Raw genomic sequence first — 20743 nt, forward strand, 5'->3', positions numbered from 1 at the left:
AGTACGAAACTTTGGCCCACAAACTTGACACTGTGGCAATTGAGGTGAATTTGATTCGAGCCGATCTCTCCAAGACTAACGAAAAGGTGAAGTCGTTGGATATCAAATCTTCCAGCCTCACGACGGACGTCTCTGATATTCAGACGGAGATTGGCAATCTCCGTAGGGTGAACGATTTCATGACCCGGCGCTTGGAGGATTTTGAGAACAGGGCACGTCGCTGTAATGTTCGCGTGGTTGGTGTGCCGGAGAACCCAGAACCCCACTCGGTTGATCTCCTGGTTGAAGACCTTATCCAGAACCACCTTTCTCCGTCTGGCCTTAGTAAATTTTTCGCAGTGGAGCGCGCACATCGTGTCCCGGGGGGCCAGGGCAAGCCAGGCGCCCCGCCGAGACCTATTGTGGCAAAGCTTTTCCACTACAGAGATCGGGACGCTATCCTGCAGGCCTCGCGGGTGAAGGGCCCGGTAGCCTTTGAAAATGCCACGGTGAACTTTTATCCGGACTTTTCCCAACAGGTCCAGAAGCAGCGTATGGGATTTCGTGGTGCCAAGAAACGTCTTAGGGACTTGGGGATGCGTTACGCAATGCTCTTTCCGACCAGGCTGCGGGTGGAGTATAATGATCGAACTTTCTTCTTTGATCGGCCAGATGCTGCGAATGACTGGCTGGACTCCCTGCCTAATCGTCCCCCTGAGACTGAGTCCGAAGCCCACCCGGGCGGTGCTGAAGGTGGTGTAGAGAGCTGAACGTTTCGTCTTTGACTGATGCCTTGTTTTGTATAACTGGTCCAGGGATGTAAGCCTATGTTCCTCTACCTTATTTGTGTTTTGATGTATGGTCTTCTTCTCGCTATTGGTTTGATCGGGGGGCGGGTGGGACGGAGCCTTTCCTCCTCCGGGGTCTTTGTGTAGAATAGGGGTTCTTGGGCGACAGGCACACTGCAGGTTGGGGTGGCTTTTTAGCTTTTTGCAGGGGTGCAGGGTGGGGGGTGTTTTCTTGTTATTGGGGGGGTGGGTGGTTGGGAAGTTCGTTGTTTGTGTGTTTTGTGTTCAAGGCGACTTTATTCTGTATTTGAATTGCTTTTTGTGGTCATGCTCATTGATGGGGGGTTTGGGCTTTGTCGGGTGGGATGGGGGGTAGCGGGTTGCGATTTGTTTCGTGGAACGTTAACGGTCTGGGTGATCGTATCAAACGAAGTGTGGTGTTGAAATGTATACGACGTTTATCCCCTGACATTGTTTTCCTGCAGGAGACTCATTTGATAGGCAATGTTTGTCATGCAATGAATAGGTGGGGCTATCGCCTCGTAGCACATTCGGGGTTTACCTCGGGTTCCAGGGGTGTGGGTATCCTTATTCGGGCTTCCCTCCCCCTGGCTATTGATGATGTTATTCAGGATGACCGGGGGCGGTTTGCTGTCCTTGTGGGTCGATATGAAGGCCGTGCCCTCTCCTTATTAACTGTTTATGTGCCCCCCGGCTTGCAGACTTCTACTTTTTCAGATTTGGGCCGTGTCTTGTTGGACCTTCCTGATAGTACTCTCTTTCTGGCTGGTGATTTTAATTCGGTAGTCTCTGGCCTCCATGATCGCCACCCCCCTAGGGATACCCCGGCGGCTCAGCAGTGGTTGGGTGGCTTTTTGGATACCTTCGGCCTGGTGGATTGCTGGAGGCTTTTGCATCCTACGCAGCTTCAGTACACCTTTCACTCTGGTGCCCATGGGAGTCTGTCTCGGCTGGATTATTTCCTGATGCCTGCGGCTCAGTCCCCGGCGGTGCGTGAGATTGTGCACATGCCCAGGGGTATCTCTGACCACTCTCCGCTCTGGCTTCGTTTTGAGGTTGGGGTGGAGGCGGTGGGCAGGGTGGCTCCTATTAATCCGTGGTACCTCACCTCCCCCGAGACCCGCACCCTTTTGCTTAAGTCCTTGGACTCGTATTTTCTGGATAACGAGGGGTCGGTTTCATCTGCTGTGTCCCTGTGGGAGGCCTTTAAGACCGTGATTCGTGGGCAGGCCCTCTCCCTTATTGTTGAGGCTAAGAGAGAGAGGAATAGAGAGGTGGTTGATCTTGAGGGGGAGATTTCTGTATTGGAGGAGGGTTTGGAATCTGGTATCACGCCTGAGAAACTCCATGCCCTGGGTCTGAAACAATTTGCTTATAAGTCCTTGGTCACGGATGCCGCCAAAGTGATGTTTCGGGAGCAACAGGGACGTCTGTATGATGTGGGTGACAAAGCGGGTAAATTACTGGCGTGGCTGGATAAGAAGGAGAGAGCTAATCGTGTGGTACCCGTGATTCAGTCTGCATGTGGTGTGAGTGTAACGGACCCGATTGGGATAGTTGACCGGTTTGCCGAGTACTTCCGTGTGGTGTATACCCCTGTGTCTGTGAGGGATGTGGTTGACTCTCGCCTTCTGTTGCGTGATATAGCCCTGCCCATTGTTTCTGATTTAGACCGTGTGGCGTTGGACTCCCCCTTTACGGTTGATGAGATAGCTACTGCTATCCGTTCCCTCCGTTCGGGCAAAGCATTGGGCCCGAACGGGTTGCCAATCGAATTGTACAAGTTGCGTCCCGATAGGGTGGCTCCGTATCTCCGCGCCATGTTTCTGGAGTCCCGGGAACGGGGTATTCTCCCTTATGATCAGAGACTGGCCACGATAGTTGTCATCCCCAAGGAGGGTAAACCACGTGATCTTTGTTCCTCCTATAGGCCCATATCCATACTAAATGGTGAACCCAAGGTATTGGCGAAACTCCTGGCATCCCGTCTCTTGACGGTCATTAGTGACTTGGTCCATCCGGATCAATCTGGATTTATCCCACATCGCAACACGGCTCTGAACCTACGTCGTCTTCACGGCGCGATCGCGAGGGCGGGGCTTCTGACGGAGCCGGCCATTTTGGCATCGTTGGATGCATCCATGGCCTTCGACACGGTGGAGTGGCCTTATCTCTGGGCGGCTCTTGAGAAATTTGGTTTTGGACCTGAGTTTATTGGTTGGGTCCAGTTACTGTACGCGGCACCTCTGGCGCAAGTAGTGGTGAATGGTAGGGTCTCGGCTCCTTTCACCCTTGGCAGGGGTACCCGTCAGGGATGCCCCTTGTCTCCGTTACTGTTTGCTCTCGCCTTGGAACCATTGGCTGCCTGGCTTCGGTGGGAACCGTCTCTCAAGGGGATTCGCTGGTCTCCGGACTTTGAGGACCGCGTTTCGCTTTACGCAGACGATATCCTTTTATATCTCACTTCCCCGCGTAAATCTCTGTCTGTTCTGTTTGACGTTCTTGCTTCTTTTGGAGCCAACTCGGGCCTCGTTATTAACTGGACCAAGTCCTGCATATATGTTCTTTCGGGGGTTTTGCCCCCCTTGCCGAGCAGACTTCCTATCCAGGTGGTCCAATCGGGTTTCAAGTATTTAGGGATTTTTATTACATTGGACCCGACGCTCCGCTTTGAGCGTAATCTCCTCCCACCGTTGCTTAGACTGCGCTTGGATGTGGCCCGTTGGCGCAAGCTTCCTTTGTCTCCTCTGGGCAGGGCGGCCCTGTTTAAAATGATGTCCTTGCCGCGATTCCTTTACGCGCTTCACAACTCCTATGACGCTATTCCTAAGACCTATTTCCAAGAGATTGAGAGTCTTCAACGGCAATTGATATGGGATGGGCGACCGCGTATCGCACTCGCGAAACTCACCATCCCCTGGTATGACGGGGGCATGGCGCTCCCCGATATCAAGCGATATTACTGGGCTTCCCAGTTGTCTGCCATTAATCATGTGATGTTTTCCCCGGGTCGTAATCCTGCATTCGAGATGGATAGACTCCAGCTTCCGGGTGGGGACTTTACCAGAGCGCTTTATTCCCGATCGGCCGGGCGCCATCTTGTGGGCCCATCCAAGATTGCAGTAACTGTATGGCGAGCTGCGACTGTGAGTTTGGGGTGGGAGGATCGATTGACTTTGGCGACGCCGCTTTAGGCCTCGGAACGTTTGGGCGGACTCTGGTCTACCAAGGGTTTCGACCGCTGGGATGTGATTGGGATTTGTAAGGTGGGTGACGTGTACTCGAACGGTTGTGTGAAGTCGTTCCAGGCCCTCCAGGCGGAATATGGTTTGAGTGGTAGGGAATTTTTTCGCTACCTGCAGGTCCGGCACGCCCTCGCCTCAGTCTTGGTTCCTGATGAGGCCCTGCCTGAATCTTCCCCCCTCGAGGACCGTGTCCTTGATGGGCATCTTCCCGATAGCACTATTTCTCTGATTTACAAGAAATTGATTAATAATCGGGCGGACTTACTGGTCCGACTTCGGGAGGCTTGGGTTGGCGATGGGTTGGAACTGGACGACGAGGATTGGCAATCGGCACTCTCTTCTCCCAAGGAGGTGGCCATTCCTGCCCGTCTCCGTTTGGTTCAACTTAAGATTCTTCATCGAATCTATGTCACTGGTCCGCGTCTGGTTACGATGGGCTTTTCTTCGGATGGGCTATGTAAGCGTAGATGTGGTTTGAGTGCGACCTTTTTACATATCCTTTGGGAGTGCCCGGTTGTAGCTGCTTATTGGACTGCGGTGCTTGAGGTGATGACTGCTGTGACGGATGTGGCCCTGCGGCCGGAGCCTCGACGATGTCTGTTGAATGTGTGGGAGCCCACTGACTACTCTGTGGCCCAGACCAGATGGGCTACCCTTGGTTACATGATTGCGAAGCGGGATGTCGCGCAACTCTGGGGCGCGTCCAGGCCCCCTGAGGTCTCGAAGTGGGAAGACAACATGGACTGGTCCATGTTTCGTGAAAAGACGGTTTATGTGGCCAGGGGCAGACCCAGGGCGTGGACGAAGGTTTGGGGCCAGTGGAATGATTATCGTGGGGATATTTGCACCCCTCCCCTTGTAGACACTGCTGAGATTGTCCTTTCTCCCTAGACTGGCGTTCACGGAACCTTTCCATAAGGTTTTTTATATTTCCGGTTCTCCCCGCTGCTCCCCTCCCCCCCTCCCGACTTGATTGGAGCCTCCGGGCTCTGGGTGTGTTCTCCTGATCGTGGACCGTCCCCTCCGTTCTTTGGGCTGACCTTAATTCTTGTGCATTCGCCTTTTAGTGTTTGTTTTTCTTTTTGTAAAAATAAAAATACAAATTGTTCTGTGATAGCGGAAGAGTAATGCTTTGTACTCGAGCTGTGCCTAACCACGGGTGTACATTTTTATTTCATGCATTGTGCCTTGTTATTAGCGGCCAGTCCGTGAGGTTGTAGGCCCATTCTTGTACTTTTCTATGCTTACTCCAATAAAGGTTTTTGAAAAAAAGAAAAAAAAAAATATATATATATATATATTTTCCAACCATGAAGGCTGTTTAAAAACAATGACGACAAAGATGTTTAACACACTTATTATTCAAGTTTTTATATATATTCATGAAAATTTTGAGACAATGGGAATATGCCAGTCAGCATAATCAGTCCTTTCTCCGAGTTAGGGACGGTAAAGTTCTGCAGCATTTAAGCAAATGGTTACCCATGACAGCTTCGAAGCAAAGCTATTAACTGCTGCAGTGTCTCCACCTCCTCTGCAAATCAAAGCCACTCTCAGCGACAGCAGCAGCCACTTAGATGGCACAGAAACAAGTAAATAACTGTTAGACCTGGCATCCTTGGTGTTGTTTTCCCACTTTTTGTCTCTATCTCCTGCATTTTTGCTGTGTACTGGATTCCGTTTTTGCTGGTCTAGATGCTTTGGGCACTTTGCCACTGCTGATCCGTGCCAAAGTGCAAGTGCTCCGTCCTTAAATTGTGAAAATGGATTGGTATTTCCATAATTGGTTTGTGTGACTACCAAGTCCATAGTACAATGCACTGTGGGTGCCCAGGGCCTGTAAGTCGAAGTCCACCCACACAAGCAGCCTTTCCAAGGGGTCTCAGACCTGCCACTGTAGTGTCTATGCGCAGTCCGTACTGCCATATCGACCTGGCAAGTGCACCCACTTGCCAAGCCTTATCCTTACCTTTTATAACATGTGAATCACCCCTAAGTTAGGCCCAAGCTACCCCTGTGGGCAGGGTGCAGTGTATGTGAAAGGTAGGACATGTACTGATGTGTGTGACATGACCGGATAGTGAAATACAGTGTATTGAAAGGCTATCTGTCCCATAGGATAGAATGGGAGTTTATTTATAACATCTTATAAGTATAACTGCCCATTGGGACAAGATAGAAAGATTGAGCCTGAATTCAGCCTGAATTCAGAATATAAAAATGCATCTTTTAGTAAAGATGATTTTTATATAGTGTGTTTGAAAATACCACCTTTTAGAAAGTGAGTATCTTCTTGCTTAGCCATCCGGTGTGCCTCTGCTGGTTTGTGGTATGACTGTCTGGCTTTGGAGTAACAGGGGCTGGGGATGTGCATTCACTGTAGCCAGCCACTGAGAAGGTTGAGGTGTGTTCCGCCTTTCCTGGATGAGTCAGGGCTGAATAGAACTGGGCTGCGTTTAGTGTAGTGGGAGGAGATTTCCTTGCACCTGAATTGGCCTGGTATGCCTTACACAATGCTGTCTCCATTTCCTGCTGGGAAGCTGGACCAGGGAGGACTGAACTGGTTTTGACTGAGCACAGAGCTTCTCTGCCACAAGAGAACAAAACGAAATTGAGCATAAATATTGTGGCCTCAGACCCCAAAACTTTGGAATACTTCTGGACTCAAGAGGAACCTCTGCCATGGAGAAGAGCTGGGAAAGCTGAAGGAGAAGTACTGCCCCTTTGCTGTGGGCTGTCTGGGATTGGCCTGCAGTGGCTGTTTCTTCCAAGGAGAGGACAAAGACTTTGCTGTGAGCTATGTATCCTGCTTGAAAAAGATCTCTAAGGGCTTGAAGTAGAGCTTGCCTCCTGTTTTGAAGTCTCAAGGACACAAATACTTCACCGCCAGCTCACCTGAACTCCCTTGCTGGGAGTAAGGAAACAACGCATCCCCTCCCCCCCCTAGATCATGGAATCGACGCATCCCCATCCCTGTGCGTAAGGAACCGATGCATCACCTTCCCAGCAGCTGTTTTTGCTTATGATTTTGATGCATCAAAGGTACTTTGTGTTTAAAGTGTTGCATCTATAGTTTGCTTTGGTAGAACTGTTTTTACCCTTTAAAAGTCATATCTTGATAACTGTATGTTAGATTTTTGTTTTTCTGGTCTTGTTTGGTTAGATAAAGATGACTTATTTTAATAAACTGGTGTGGCGTCCATTTCTATTGTTTTCACTGTATTACTGTATGTGTGCACAATTGCTTTACACACTGCCTCTGAGATAAGGCTGTCTCCCCTCAAGCTACCAAGGGGGACAGCAGGGATTGTCTAAGGGCGTAACTCCCTTACCCTAACTAGAAGCAAGGGTCCCTACTTGAACAAAGGTGGAAACCATTGTTAACTAGAGACCCCCATTTCTAACAACAACATACACTGACACATTACCAACTGTATCCATGCATGCGGACAGAGGATGGCAAACTGCTCTCATTGCTTCCCTGTGATGTGGCAGCAGAGCTGCAATCCAGAGGGAGCCCGAAAGCCCTGAGGCGGGTTTCAAGGAGAACATAACCAATTAATGGGTGTTAAGAACATCCTGGCGGTGACCAGAGCCCGAGCAAGACAAAAGTTAATTCCACACACACACACACACACACTTAACTCAAACCATCCAGAGTAATAGCTCCTATACATTGAGCAACGATTAAAGCTAGCTTGTTTAAAGCACGATTGAAACAGGGTCCACTGCAGAGTGCACACATGTCCTTCATGCAGCCCGCATGCAGTCTCCGGGGGTACTAAAAAGGCTACATGCTGTGTTCGTGGTCAGGAGATGAGTACTGTTCGAAGAAGCACAGTGACTAGATGCGGACAAAGATGGTGAGGGAAAAGAGTCTCTGTGAGGAGGATCCATCCTCTCATGCACAATAGTAACTTCTTCTGCCTGTGTGAGTGGTGGGTAAGGAGCGAGCAGGCGAGCCCTAAAAAATGAATATGAAACCAAAAGCTATAACAAAGACAGAATGGGCTTCAATAATAAGAATTCACTTACCTGAAACCTGTCCAGCGTTGGCTGCTTTGCACCACCCGGAGCTGGAAATAGAAAGAAGACAGCGTAAGAAAAGGAAGAAACAAACAAACACAATAAAAAGAATATGAAAACAGAAGCCCTGCGTCCGTGAAGTTGGTGCCTTGCTGCTATAACAAGAGCAGCGTGGGATATCCGCAAGCATAAAATTAACCCAAGTTAGTTTACACACGCTACCCAATCCGTACCCAAAAGCACATATGCTATTTCCTGTAAAAAATAAAATAAATGCATATGAAACCTGAAGCGCGGCACACAAACGCCATGCTGCTAAAATAAAAGCTGTGTGGTCTCAAAAAACATATAATTAAACAAACTTTGTGTTCACATGCTGCAACTGTAATTGCCATCAGCTGAAAGCCTTTCCCTCGAAAAGCACCAAAGCACAGCATTACAAAAAACGCTGGAAATAACAAATAAAAAAATTTCAAAAAGATTGTGCCATAACTAACCTAAATAGATAGGCGGGAACAAGTACATGTAATAGTGCCAGTAGCCATAGGAGGGAGCCAAACACCAAAAGGAGGGACAAATACAGTCAATGCACCACTGAAAAGCCACATTTTCAGAACAGTGCACAAAAGAACCAATTAAAAACGATAGGAGTGATTGAAACCCAGAGAGGAGATACAGCATGTCGAGATACAGCATGTTGAGGGACAGCGCATGCTCGCTGCCTAGGCTTGACCTAAAAAGGTGATGAATACCGAAATGACAAGCTAATTGTGTATTATACCATCATCCAGGGTTGTCAAAGATGCTTCGGGACCCACCCTATTTTGCATAGCGCATAGGATGGCTTACTTAATTAAAAATAATATTTTGTCCTTCCGCTTTTACCTTTCCTGAACCTACTATATGCCCAACACCTTTCCAATGCACCTCCTTCTTCCCTCTTCACCTCTGCTGTGTACATTTGTCTAATTCCAACACATCTCACATCCCAAACACGCTCTACTGTGAACCCTTCTCTTCCACACACCTCTCCTCAGTTCTTGTACTAACCGCTTTACATGTTACCTCTTTGGGTTTAACTGCACCACTGATGTAAGCTCTGATTAGCCTACATGCAGCTGTCTCCTAAACACCTCTGTGGTCACAGTCAGCGGAAGGGAGATAGTCCAACAGCTCCTGGGAAAGAATTTGCAGAGCCTCAGGTGAAAATATATTTGCCTTTGAGTGTGCACTTTCTCCTAGCAACAAAATTATTTTATTGTCATTTGGCCTCCTCTCGGGTAGGATTGGGATTAAAAATAGGCCTAGGCAAGAAAGAAAAAAAGTAGCCAACATTTGTGGATTGCGCCTTTTTTGCAAATTCTGCTTCAGTGTTTTAAGTATAATGAAAAGAAGGGGGGGGGCTAAAAGGGGCATCCTTTCTTAACTTCACTGAGATAAAAAAAATTGAACTTTGCCAGGGCTAATTGTGCCTGGATTAGTTCACAATGGTTAACCACACCTGAATTGTAAGTAAGGCCACTTTTGCTCAATCTGCATTCATTAATGGGCCGGCGAGACACTGGAAATGACACCTCCGCCCCATAGGTAAAAGTGAGGTAATAGAGTCCCATCTGCCTCCGGAAAGCTCGCTCAGACGACCATTGGGACACTGGCAGCATCTAAACAGCACAGACACAGCCCAAATCGGCCATGCCACTGGCCAAAAAAGCGGCCCACAGTTGCAACCCCGATACCGGCCCATCGCTTATTGCCCGTGTGCCCTTCTTACCTATCCGGCCCTGGCTGCCTCCTATAGCCTCTTATTATGGCACCTTAATGAAGCTGCCTAAAATACTGTTAAGCAGGGCACGAGTCGAGAGTACACGCGGGCAGACACGGTCTACCCACTATTTTCACAAGGTGGACACCGTCTACCCTGCCAAGAAGTTGCCGCCCAAGGAAATATGCTGAACCTGTCCTGGTGTAATTTTCAGACACCGGGACGCATTCAGCAGTGCCTGCACGATTTCTGCTTTCGTTCCGAAGAGCAACGTGCAGGCAGGGAGGAAGCTTATTAGATTCCAGCTGGGCCCCTAACAAAGGCCAAAGTTAAGGGATCATCAGGCCTCTTTTTGTTGGAGTATCCGGGCTGAGAGCTATCTGGAGCCTCACACCTTAAAGCAAACACAATGGAGGGGATGCAAATGCACACAGCTTGTTATTTCTTCAAAAAGTACTCAAAAGAGACATGCTTTAGACTTAATTCAGTCTCCCTGTATACAAGAGATATGCATGCACTACAAACAAGTCAGATGTGCTAGTTTGCCACAGTATTAACACAAATAACAATTTAAACACCGCTGTTTTGTTTTGTTTCTTTTATAGTGCCACTCAAGCGGATGCAGGGTTTCAGAGCGCTTTACATAACACTACACATTATACATTGAAAATAAATCATGCAAGTATGTAAATCAATGTACAGGGTGTGTTACATAAAACTGTAAGTGTTACAAGGTGTAGTAGTCACATGCCATAGCGAACTGTGCTATATAGGAAGGTTCACAATGTATGACCTGCAAGTAACAAAAGGATCTTGGTGTTAAAAGCAGTAACCCCCTTACCTAGCTACATAAAATAAAAACCTGTCATCTGCATGTTACATGATGTGCTATGCAGGAGACATATTAACCCTCTATGCTACTCTGATTTAAAACTGGTACTAGATAAACAGAGATCCCTTCAGCAAATGCGTTAACCTCAGGAACTATCTTTCCATTATTATTATTCCCTGAGATTTTCTGGGCACAAAAAGATCTCTACAGCAGGTTCCTTTAACTCATAAGATATGTTAAAATGCACACTTTGCAAACAATTGAGCAGAATAGATTTAATGCCATGTTTCTCCTTGCTGCAAATTTTTTTGTGGCAGAAAAAAAAAAAAGAAATGAGGTCCAGATTTTGCATTGGGGTTACATTACTTTTTTGGCACAACCCCGATGCAAAATATCATTTTTTAAATCTCGTAAAGCACTCAAATGTACTCATAAAAGACCTGCTAAATATATGTGTGAAGTCCTAAGATATGATGTCACTTCGATAATGTGTAACATGTTCTTCATTGTGCCTTATCCCCCTTCTTCAGGGGGGCGTGATATGTGAAAATGTAATTAAAAAATGTAAACAAAAAAAGATATGTCACTTCTTGTGATGTTACTTCCAGTCCGATCATGGGTTGTGATGCCTCTTCATATGTCACATCCTGCAAATTAATGTGCGATATCACGTGCCATGATGTCGCACGCTGTGATGTCACGCTCCATGATGTCCCTTGCATATTGCTCAATTTCGTTAGTCCCTCTGCTCCTGTTTTTTAGGGCTTGTGCCCTGCCGTTAGGTGGTTTTGGGCTCTTCCCTCTGACACCTAGCTGCAACCTAAATTTACAGTTACCAAACCCAATCCTAATTTGTGGCATCCTTGCTACACCCAATGAAGTATCCATGAACAACCCTTTCAGATCTTCAACCGTGATCTACAATATCACTTTATGTTCCTAAACTTGAGCTCACAAACCATGTTGCTAATCCACCGCCATTCCAAACTGCAGAAGTCCTCACCATCATATTTCTGTTCTTTGGCCTGAACAAATGCAAGAAAAAGCAGCTCATCTTGACATGCGGCACACCAGCCATTTTAGTATAAATACCTCACAGTCGCACCCGTGCATTAGGGTGGAGGTGGTGATTGTAACTATAACTGTTAATCCATTTCTTACGTTTAGTAATTCTTAGAACTAATCATGCCATTCTTTAATGTAGATTTTGTCTCAAAACCATTATTTTGGCAAACATTCTTGTGGCTAGACATATTTTTCTGACAATTGGGGTGATTACATACATCAATATTTATATTGAAAGGGGACGTGGACAGGCCTGGGCAAGATGGCCACCTAGCTACGGAGCTCCGAAAGAAGGATAGGAATATCACGTTTTTTCCACAAGATCCCTGTATTCCTTAATGCAAAAAGAGGAACTCGCATGCATTGGAACAACCACAGATTTCAGAGGTGCACTGTTAGATTCTGTGATCGAACTGTATGAGAGTAGGAGCACTCACCGAAGCTATGCGCTAACTCCAAAATGTAGATCTGCTGCTTTTTGAACATAGGGACTGCTCACAGTAGTGATCAGCCAGGTTACACTTCACTCTTTGGAAGCTAAACAAAAGCAATAAACAGCAAAGCCAGAACCTCTTCAGATTCTATGTTGATAGCCCTGAATATCAATCTGCTCCACTAGAGACTTAATCACCAACAAGCATAACTGCATTGCTTAAATAGAGATCTAACTTAAGCTCAACATGGAATCTGTTGCGTAACTTGAAATGTGTGACCAACCGGGTTCAGAACTTGGTCTCCTTGTCACCACAACCCCATCTTCACAAAATGGAAAAATAAACCTACCATACTGTTTAGGAGACAGACAAAATGGCGGCTCGTGTGTTGCATGGAAGCAATGTGTGTTGGTCAATGAAATAACCTTTGCTTATCAAAAACAGCTCACTGCTACATCTTTTTTTTTTTTTAAATATGCCTAAATCTGGAACAAATCCAGTAGTTCAACCCTGAGGTCTCCAGACAGGAGAAAAACATAATCTAATAATCTCAGCAACTATTCACTGGCAGCAACAACACAGGTGGCAATTAACAATACTTGTGCCGTTTACAATGGCATGAGCTCACAACATTTTAAAATAGATGCTTTGCACTTGAACCCGAGCATTTGGGGTTGAGAAAAGAGACAGATAATGGTGATTCTATGAGTGTACAGCGAAATTTGCCATTAATAAATTATTGCTCCACAGGGAGAGGGTGACAAACCGTGTAATATAGCCATATAGCCTGCTGCCGCGGGCTATACCGGTTGTTAAAGGCCCTGAACCAGAGTATAGGCCCTATCCTCAGGTGACGGCCTATAATGAGGGAGAGGGCCTTTAACAACTGGTATAGCCTGAGGTAGAAGGGCTTTATGGCAATTAGGATTATGGGGTTGCGTGCGCTACTGGGGTGTAAGCGCATCCCTGTGGTGGGCACTCTTGTGTGGACCTGTGTGTAGCAACACAGCGGTTCCAGAGAAAGTAAAGTTCCAAACTTATAGAAAGTTCTCAGAATTTTAATTCGAATTTGCATAGATATGTTTCATATTGACTTCATATGAAAAGGTTGACAATTGTAGAAATCATCTTTAAGCGTTAAAGAAGCTCCAAAAAGCTCCAATGCATTTCGGACAGATGTCCTTTCTCAAGGAGCTCTGCAAACAAAGGATATACGAAAAACAACAATGAATATTGTATCTCATTATCATGATAAATCAATAAATTACTGCACTCAAAAATATATATAAAAATATAAATATAAATCAGTGAGGACAACCTCATGCACCCATATTCGTGAATTGGTAAAAGAAGGTGTTGGCGGATAGATCCGAGCATGAAATTGCAAGACCCTGAACGGTCAGTAACATGCGGGTAATGAAGCGTTTGTAAGACGATTATCAGCAAGAGGTGAGCGTGCCTATCACATAGCGCGATTTCCGACGAAGGACGAGTGCCTTTCAAAGTGAGTGAATCTAGTCAAAGTCAAAAAACGGCTCCCAAGAGCATGCAAAGGTAACGGGTGAAAAAATAGAAAATAAAAACACAGTTACGCGGTGATGTCTACCCAAGTACTGCTTACTTCAAAAACGTGGATTGGAGCACGTACAGCTCCTGTTCAAATGGTGGCTGTCTGCGCAGAGTGTGCGCGAGGTTTTGACGAATGGATCTCAGAGTGATAGAAAGAGAAAAGGGTTTAAGTGGAGGAAGTGCAAAACGTGGCCATCTTGGAGTGGTGTTTAGATAGAACGTGGGTACGGTAAAAGTGGAGAAGAATAAAAACTATAAACGTGCAGTATATCAAAAGCATGCAACAAAAGCAGGATTAGGTGCATCAAAAGATGCCCAGGTGGGCATTCATAAATAACAGCTCAGTTCAGTACGGTCATTGAGACCAAAAGGTTTTTGGGATTGCAATCTGTACATCCATGATGTTTCTCGTTGTAGAAGTGTTTTATTATTGTCTCTCCCTTCTGTCTTGGGGACGATTTCCAACACTAGGTATTTAAGTTGTGCCACGCTGTGGTTGGCTTCGTTGAAATGGATGGCAATGTTGGATTTAATGTTCTTCGTTCGAATATTGGACTTATGTTCATTAAGTCTGGTTTTGATTTTCCGACTGGTTTTGCCCACATAGGTTTTGCCGCATGGGCACTTTAGCAAATAGATCAAATTGGCGGAATCACAAGTCGCGTCAACGTTGAGCCTGATCTTGAAGCCTCTCGTGGGGTGGTTGAGAGAGTTGCCTTTGATCACGTTGTTGCAGTTGCTGCAATGGTGGCATGGTCGTGTGCCCGTATGTTGGTTTGAGGTGGGTTCGCTGTCACATTTAGAAAGTAGTTCCTTTAGGTTCATTGGTCTAGTGTAGGCGAAAATGGGGGGATCTTTAAATAGTTCACCGAAATCTGGTTCAGAAGAAAGTATACGCCAGTGTTTCAAAATGATCCTCTTGTATTTGTTGCTGGAGGTAGAATACCTTGAAACTAATACCATTCTTTCATTCTGGGCTGTCGGTTTGCTTTGTAAAGCTTCCTTACGTGAGATGGTTGCAGTGCGATCAATCGCTTCCTTTAAGATAGTTTCTGGATAATCTCTCTCTTGGAACCTTGATGCCATGGATAGAATCTGGTTAGTTCTGGTGTCAGGGTCTGACACAATCCTAGTAATCCTCAACATCTGGCTGTAAGGAAGATGTCTTTTAAGAGAATTCTGATGAAAACTGCTGAAAAGCAGAGCATTGTTGCGGTCGGTGCTCTTGCGGAAGAGGTCTGTCTGTATACCCTGGGGGGTGATTTTGATAAGAACATCCAGGAATGCGATTTCGTTGTGGTTTAGGTTCCAGGTGAAGTCAATTCGATCATCCTTGGAATTGAGTTCAGTAAGAGCTGATTTCAAACTCTCTTCGGTGTTTTTCCAAATGAAAAGTAAATCGTCAATATAACGAACATAAAATTTCAAGTTGTCCGTCCAGATGTTGTTTTGATAAATGTGGTTTTGCTCGAAATTCCCCATGTACAGGTTAGCGTAGGTCGGCGCTGCACAATTGCCCATGGCCATCCCGGACAGTTGCAGGTACCATTTCTCTTCGAATTTGAAATAACTATGATATAAAGTGTATATCATTAATTCCAGGATGAAAGGTTTCAAAGTGTCATCAATGTCAGATTGGAGTAAAGCTTGCTCTACAGCATCAATCCCTCCTTCATGGGGGATGGAGGTGTATAGGCTTCTTACATCCGCTGTACACAAGATGAGTTTTTCGTTTTCAAGAAAGTGAATGTTAGACAGCTTATTCAGTAGTTCCGTGGTGTCCTTAATGTAGCTGGGTACGTTCGAGACCATGGGCTGGAGGTAACGGTCAATAAGTTTGCCAGTTGGTTCATGTATGGAACCTCTAGTGGATACGATGGGACGGTCCGGGGCTTCAAGATCAGGCTCAACGTTGACGCGACTTGTGATTCCGCCAATTTGATCTATTTGCTAAAGTGCCCATGCGGCAAAACCTATGTGGGCAAAACCAGTCGGAAAATCAAAACCAGACTTAATGAACATAAGTCCAATATTCGAACGAAGAACATTAAATCCAACATTGCCATCCATTTCAACGAAGCCAACCACAGCGTGGCACAACTTAAATACCTAGTGTTGGAAATCGTCCCCAAGACAGAAGGGAGAGACAATAATAAAACACTTCTACAACGAGAAACATCATGGATGTACAGATTGCAATCCTAAAAACCTTTTGGTCTCAATGACCGTACTGAACTGAGCTGTTATTTATGAATGCCCACCTGGGCATCTTTTGATGCACCTAATCCTGCTTTTGTTGCATGCTTTTGATATACTGCACGTTTATAGTTTTTTATTCTTCTCCACTTTTACCTTACCCACGTTCTATCTAAACACCACTCCAAGATGGCCACGTTTTGCACTTCCTCCACTTAAACCCTTTTCTCTTTCTATCACTCTGAGATCCATTCGTCAAAACCTCGCGCACACTCTGCGCAGACAGCCACCATTTGAACAGGAGCTGTACGTGCTCCAATCCACGTTTTTGAAGTAAGCAGTACTTGGGTAGACATCACCGCGTAACTGTGTTTTTATTTTCTATTTTTTCACCCGTTACCTTTGCATGCTCTTGGGAGCCGTTTTTTGACTTTGACTAGATTCACTCACTTTGAAAGGCACTCGTCCTTCGTCGGAAATCACGCTATGTGATAGGCACGCTCACCTCTTGCTGATAATCGTCTTACAAACGCTTCATTACCCGCATGTTACTGACCGTTCAGGGTCTTGCAATTTCATGCTCGGATCTATCCGCCAACACCTTCTTTTACCAATTCACGAATATGGGTGCATGAGGTTGTCCTCACTGATTTATATTTATATTTTTATATATATTTTTGAGTGCAGTAATTTATTGATTTATCATGATAATGAGATACAATATTCATTGTTGTTTTTCGTATATCCTTTGTTTGCAGAGCTCCTTGAGAAAGGACATCTGTCCGAAATGCATTGGAGCTTTTTGGAGCTTCTTTAACGCTTAAAGATGATTTCTACAATTGTCAACCTTTTCATATGAAGTCAATATGAAACATATCTATGCAAATTCGAATTAAAATTCTGAGAACTTTCTATAAGTTTGGAACTTTACTTTCTCTGGAACCGCTGTGTTGCTACACACAGGTCCACACAAGAGTGCCCACCACAGGGATGCGCTTACACCCCAGTAGCGCACGCAACCCCATAATCCTATTGGACGCATCTGAACAGTTGCGTCACCTGTAAGGAGCACCTTAAATTGATTAATTTGGTTTCACCTTCCAACAAACTTTTTTTTCGACCACAACTGTGCGCCACGCTTACATTGCCTTCTTTATGGCAATTAGAACATTCCACTCACTAAAGGTAGAATGTTCTAAAACAAAAAGTGAGAAACATGAAGGCAAACATTGGAATGTTGTAGGTCTGGTCTTATACCAGCCTTTATAAACCCAGAGCTATTCCATTGTCTTCAACAGAGCTCTCAACATTGCAATGTTCTAATATAGCCTTAGAGCCCACCCTAGCAGGCTCTACCGTCCATTAAAGACCCGCTCCAGGCGAGGGCCTTTAACAAGGGAACGGTCCTTTAATGGCCGGTAGAGGCAGCTAGGAGGGCTCTAAGGCTATTAGAACATTCTGCCCCTAGCAGAATGTTCAATTACTAAAAGCAAAGGCCTCTCAGAGTCCGAGGGGATTTAAATACCCTTGGGCTCTGAGAGGCCTTTCTTCACCGCAGCAGCTGTGAACAAAAACAACATTGGAATGTTGCTCTGCCGGCTTCTCCCAGCCCGTAGAAGCACGGAGCACTCCATTGTACTCAATAGAGTGCTCCACATTCCAATGTTCTAATACTGAACAGCGGTAAGATGATAGCGCCAGTATGTTTGAGGATTTCTGGAGTACTCATGTAACACTTGCTGAATACTTGGGTGGCTCTTAGTAGTAACGCCTAATTACAAAACAAGACTTATTAAGTACTGTATAGGTCTCATAACAGGAAAATCATTGTAACCAAAATGGCAGATGCTAAAGAGAAATACATTAAGAACGCATTTGATGCTAAAGATCAGAAAACCGGACTAAAAAGAACTAAGAAAGTACCGCCACTACCTGATTTACCCATAAAGGGAAAGCAAGACAGCTGCTAATATGGAATTAATCCTTCAGCATTTAAACTTTCTGCATGATCTAACGCAAAGTGCTAAAATTAACACTGATATGTTGCAGAATAAGATGTAGACTCAGGGGAGACATCAAAGCAGTGGCTAATTGGCTTAAAGTAACGGAATCTAGAATCAGTAAAACCGACGAATTCCAGACTGCTCAAGAAAAGAAATCAACCCTACTCTATAGAAACATGGTAGTGCTAGTAAGATGAGTAACAGAACTGGAGGACTAAAATAGGTAAGGGAACCTCAGAATCTTTGGCATGCCCGAAAAGTCAGAAGCTAATGTGGGTGGCTGTTCATTGTTCTTCCAGGTTTGGATTCCACAAGCCCTTGGACTCACCTTTAACAAGGATTTTGCGATTGAGCAGGTACACAGGATTCCCTCTAGACAATCATCACCGAGACCATTAATCTTTATTCCTCTCAAACTCCAACATTTGGAAATGATCCTGAACTGTATGAGGAAATTTAAAAGGACCGAATGGAATAGGGCTCGAACAGGAATATCCCAGGACTATGCTAAAGCTACAATCACAACACAAAAAGGTTTTGTCTCTTTGAGATCAGTTTTGAAATCACACAATAACTTCTCCTTTGTTGGCCCATTTACAATGAGGATTTTTCATGAAGGTGAAAATATGGTTTTTAATGAACCTGCAGATCTTGATCAATATATTAAGACTACGCAGCAATCCCATATGGGCATATAATGGTTCTACGTAGCAATAACTGAAGCAATAACTATACAATTAACTCCAGTTGGGAGCATGTAACTTTAGGCTTAACTGCTCACGTTTGATCTAAATACAAAACATGTGTAATGGTTTGGCGTACCTTCAGTGATAACACTAAATAATTTTTATACATTTTGGGACATCTAGGAAGTATATTACCTTACTCTTATCTCTATGTAGTCTAGCATAGTTATCTGGTTGATCCTTGGCTTGAGAACTCAGCGATGACAATAATATTTCTTTTTACACAATGAGCTGATGTGTACACATACAATCAACATTCTAACACTCTTCCTGTAAGTTCTATGGATAATATAAAGAAACCCTCACTCTGTAACTCTCACAGTAGTTATTTTTCTTCAATATGGCTAGAAACATGCTCATATAGTATAAGCCTAATCACCTTGTTCTTCCTATGGTATACTGTCTATAAGTACGAGCAATGATAGTTTCCTACACAATGCTATGTCCCTCACACGTGTGATGGAATGTACCGGTTGCGCAACTCTCCCAATCAAGGTGGTAACTAGTAGATTAATAGTGGAGACACAATATATGTCCTTGCTTCACGTTAGACATATCTATAAAATAAACAAATAGACACCCATGTTTTCAAAGTTAATTCCTTACATTCCCATAACTCGTTTGTGAGGAATTCACAAACTATTGGTTCAAAGACCAACAAGTGTATGGTAGGTGCCCTGGTTGGGCACCCACCTTTAATTAATGCTGGCCCATGGGCAGGAGGTCCCTGGGGCCAAAAAAGGCTTGGGGGGTGGGGACAACACACAACCCCCTCCCCTTTAAGATAAGTAGTTCTCCTGGGGGATGAAGACCCCAGAGCCTTTTAAAGGCTCGGGGAGGAGAGTGCGTAGGCCCCTCCCCCTTTTTGTAAGTTTTAGCCCTATGGGTGGGCTCCCCAGAGCCTTTAATGGCTTGGAGAGGGAGGCCACATTGCCTCCTTTCCTTTGAAATATATATGGCCCCAGAGGGTGGGGTAACCAGGGTCACAATAGGCTCGACGAGAAAGGCCATGTGGTCTTCGTTCATGATGTCATCCATTATGTCGTTTGAGATGTCATCAGTGATGTCACAAATGATGTCATAGAACATGTCATGAGTGAAGTTACATGTAAGGTCACAAGCAGTGCATGGCAGGGGCAAAAGTTATAGTTAGCTCTGCTGACTTTAACAATAGCTTGTCAATTTCAGTTTAAAAAAAAATAAAATAAAAATGTCAACGTTGCCACTGACATATTCACCTAATTATAATGTTAGTGTTCAGTAACAACGTAATGTTTTAAAATCTAAATAACAGAAATTGACTAGTTTTGGCATCTCAAGTAACTATAACTTGTGCTCTAACTTAACTATAACTTGCGCCCCGCCACACAGTTTTCTCATCAATAATTTCACTGCAAATGCAGTGGAGTAGCTGGGATGGGCGGGGGAGGCACTGTTTTTGGGGGTGGCAGAGGTGAGTAAGTTGTGTCTGTCGACTAACACCATCCCCTTGCTCCCAAGAACAAGTCGTCTGTCGGCCGCCAAACCCACTCAGGAACTATATCAGTTATATTAAAGTTGCACCACTTTCCAATTATATGCAATCAAATCAGTTCATATCAAGTCCGTATTGAAAAGATGATTATAATTCCTTCTTTATTGCTTTTTTTTCTTTTTAAATGAGCCACAGCCAACGCGTTTCGTTCTGCGAACAGAACTTCTTCAGGGCTGCAAAGTTAAACTACATATAAAAATCTACATGTAAAAACCATGATAAACACAAACATTATATACCACATTTATTATGACATATGTGACACAATTGAGTACATAAAAACATGATATATGTTTGATACAACCTCATAAGTCATTAAATATTCTCAAGATTCAACATGAGGTTACCCTATATATGACCATACATCAGATATATCGACAGAAAAGGTGATGACACAAAGCGAGGGTTTATGCAAATAACATCAGAAAAAACAACAGACAACAAACAGACAAAGCCAACAATTGAATAAGGAGGCAAGTTATGTATTGGAATAGCTTAATTCTTTTGTCAATACTGGGGCATCAGAAAGATGTTCAAAATATG

At 44.8% G+C, this 20743-nt stretch overlaps 1 protein-coding gene across 2 annotated transcripts in view; it reads right to left on the reverse strand.

Annotated features, from left to right (window-relative positions):
• Nucleotides 1–20743, reverse strand: part of PIGN (phosphatidylinositol glycan anchor biosynthesis class N) — a 1090233-nt gene that overhangs the window by 998970 nt on the left and 70520 nt on the right. For both annotated transcript variants that reach the window (XM_078687755.1, XM_078687756.1), the window contains one exon: nucleotides 8069–8109. The gene's annotated coding sequence lies outside the window, so the exon portion shown is untranslated. The remainder of the gene's footprint in view (nucleotides 1–8068; nucleotides 8110–20743) is intronic.

Source organism: Lissotriton helveticus, chromosome 4_1, assembly GCF_964261635.1.
Source record: "Lissotriton helveticus chromosome 4_1, aLisHel1.1, whole genome shotgun sequence".
In the NCBI taxonomy this organism is placed as follows: Eukaryota; Metazoa; Chordata; class Amphibia; order Caudata; family Salamandridae; genus Lissotriton; species Lissotriton helveticus.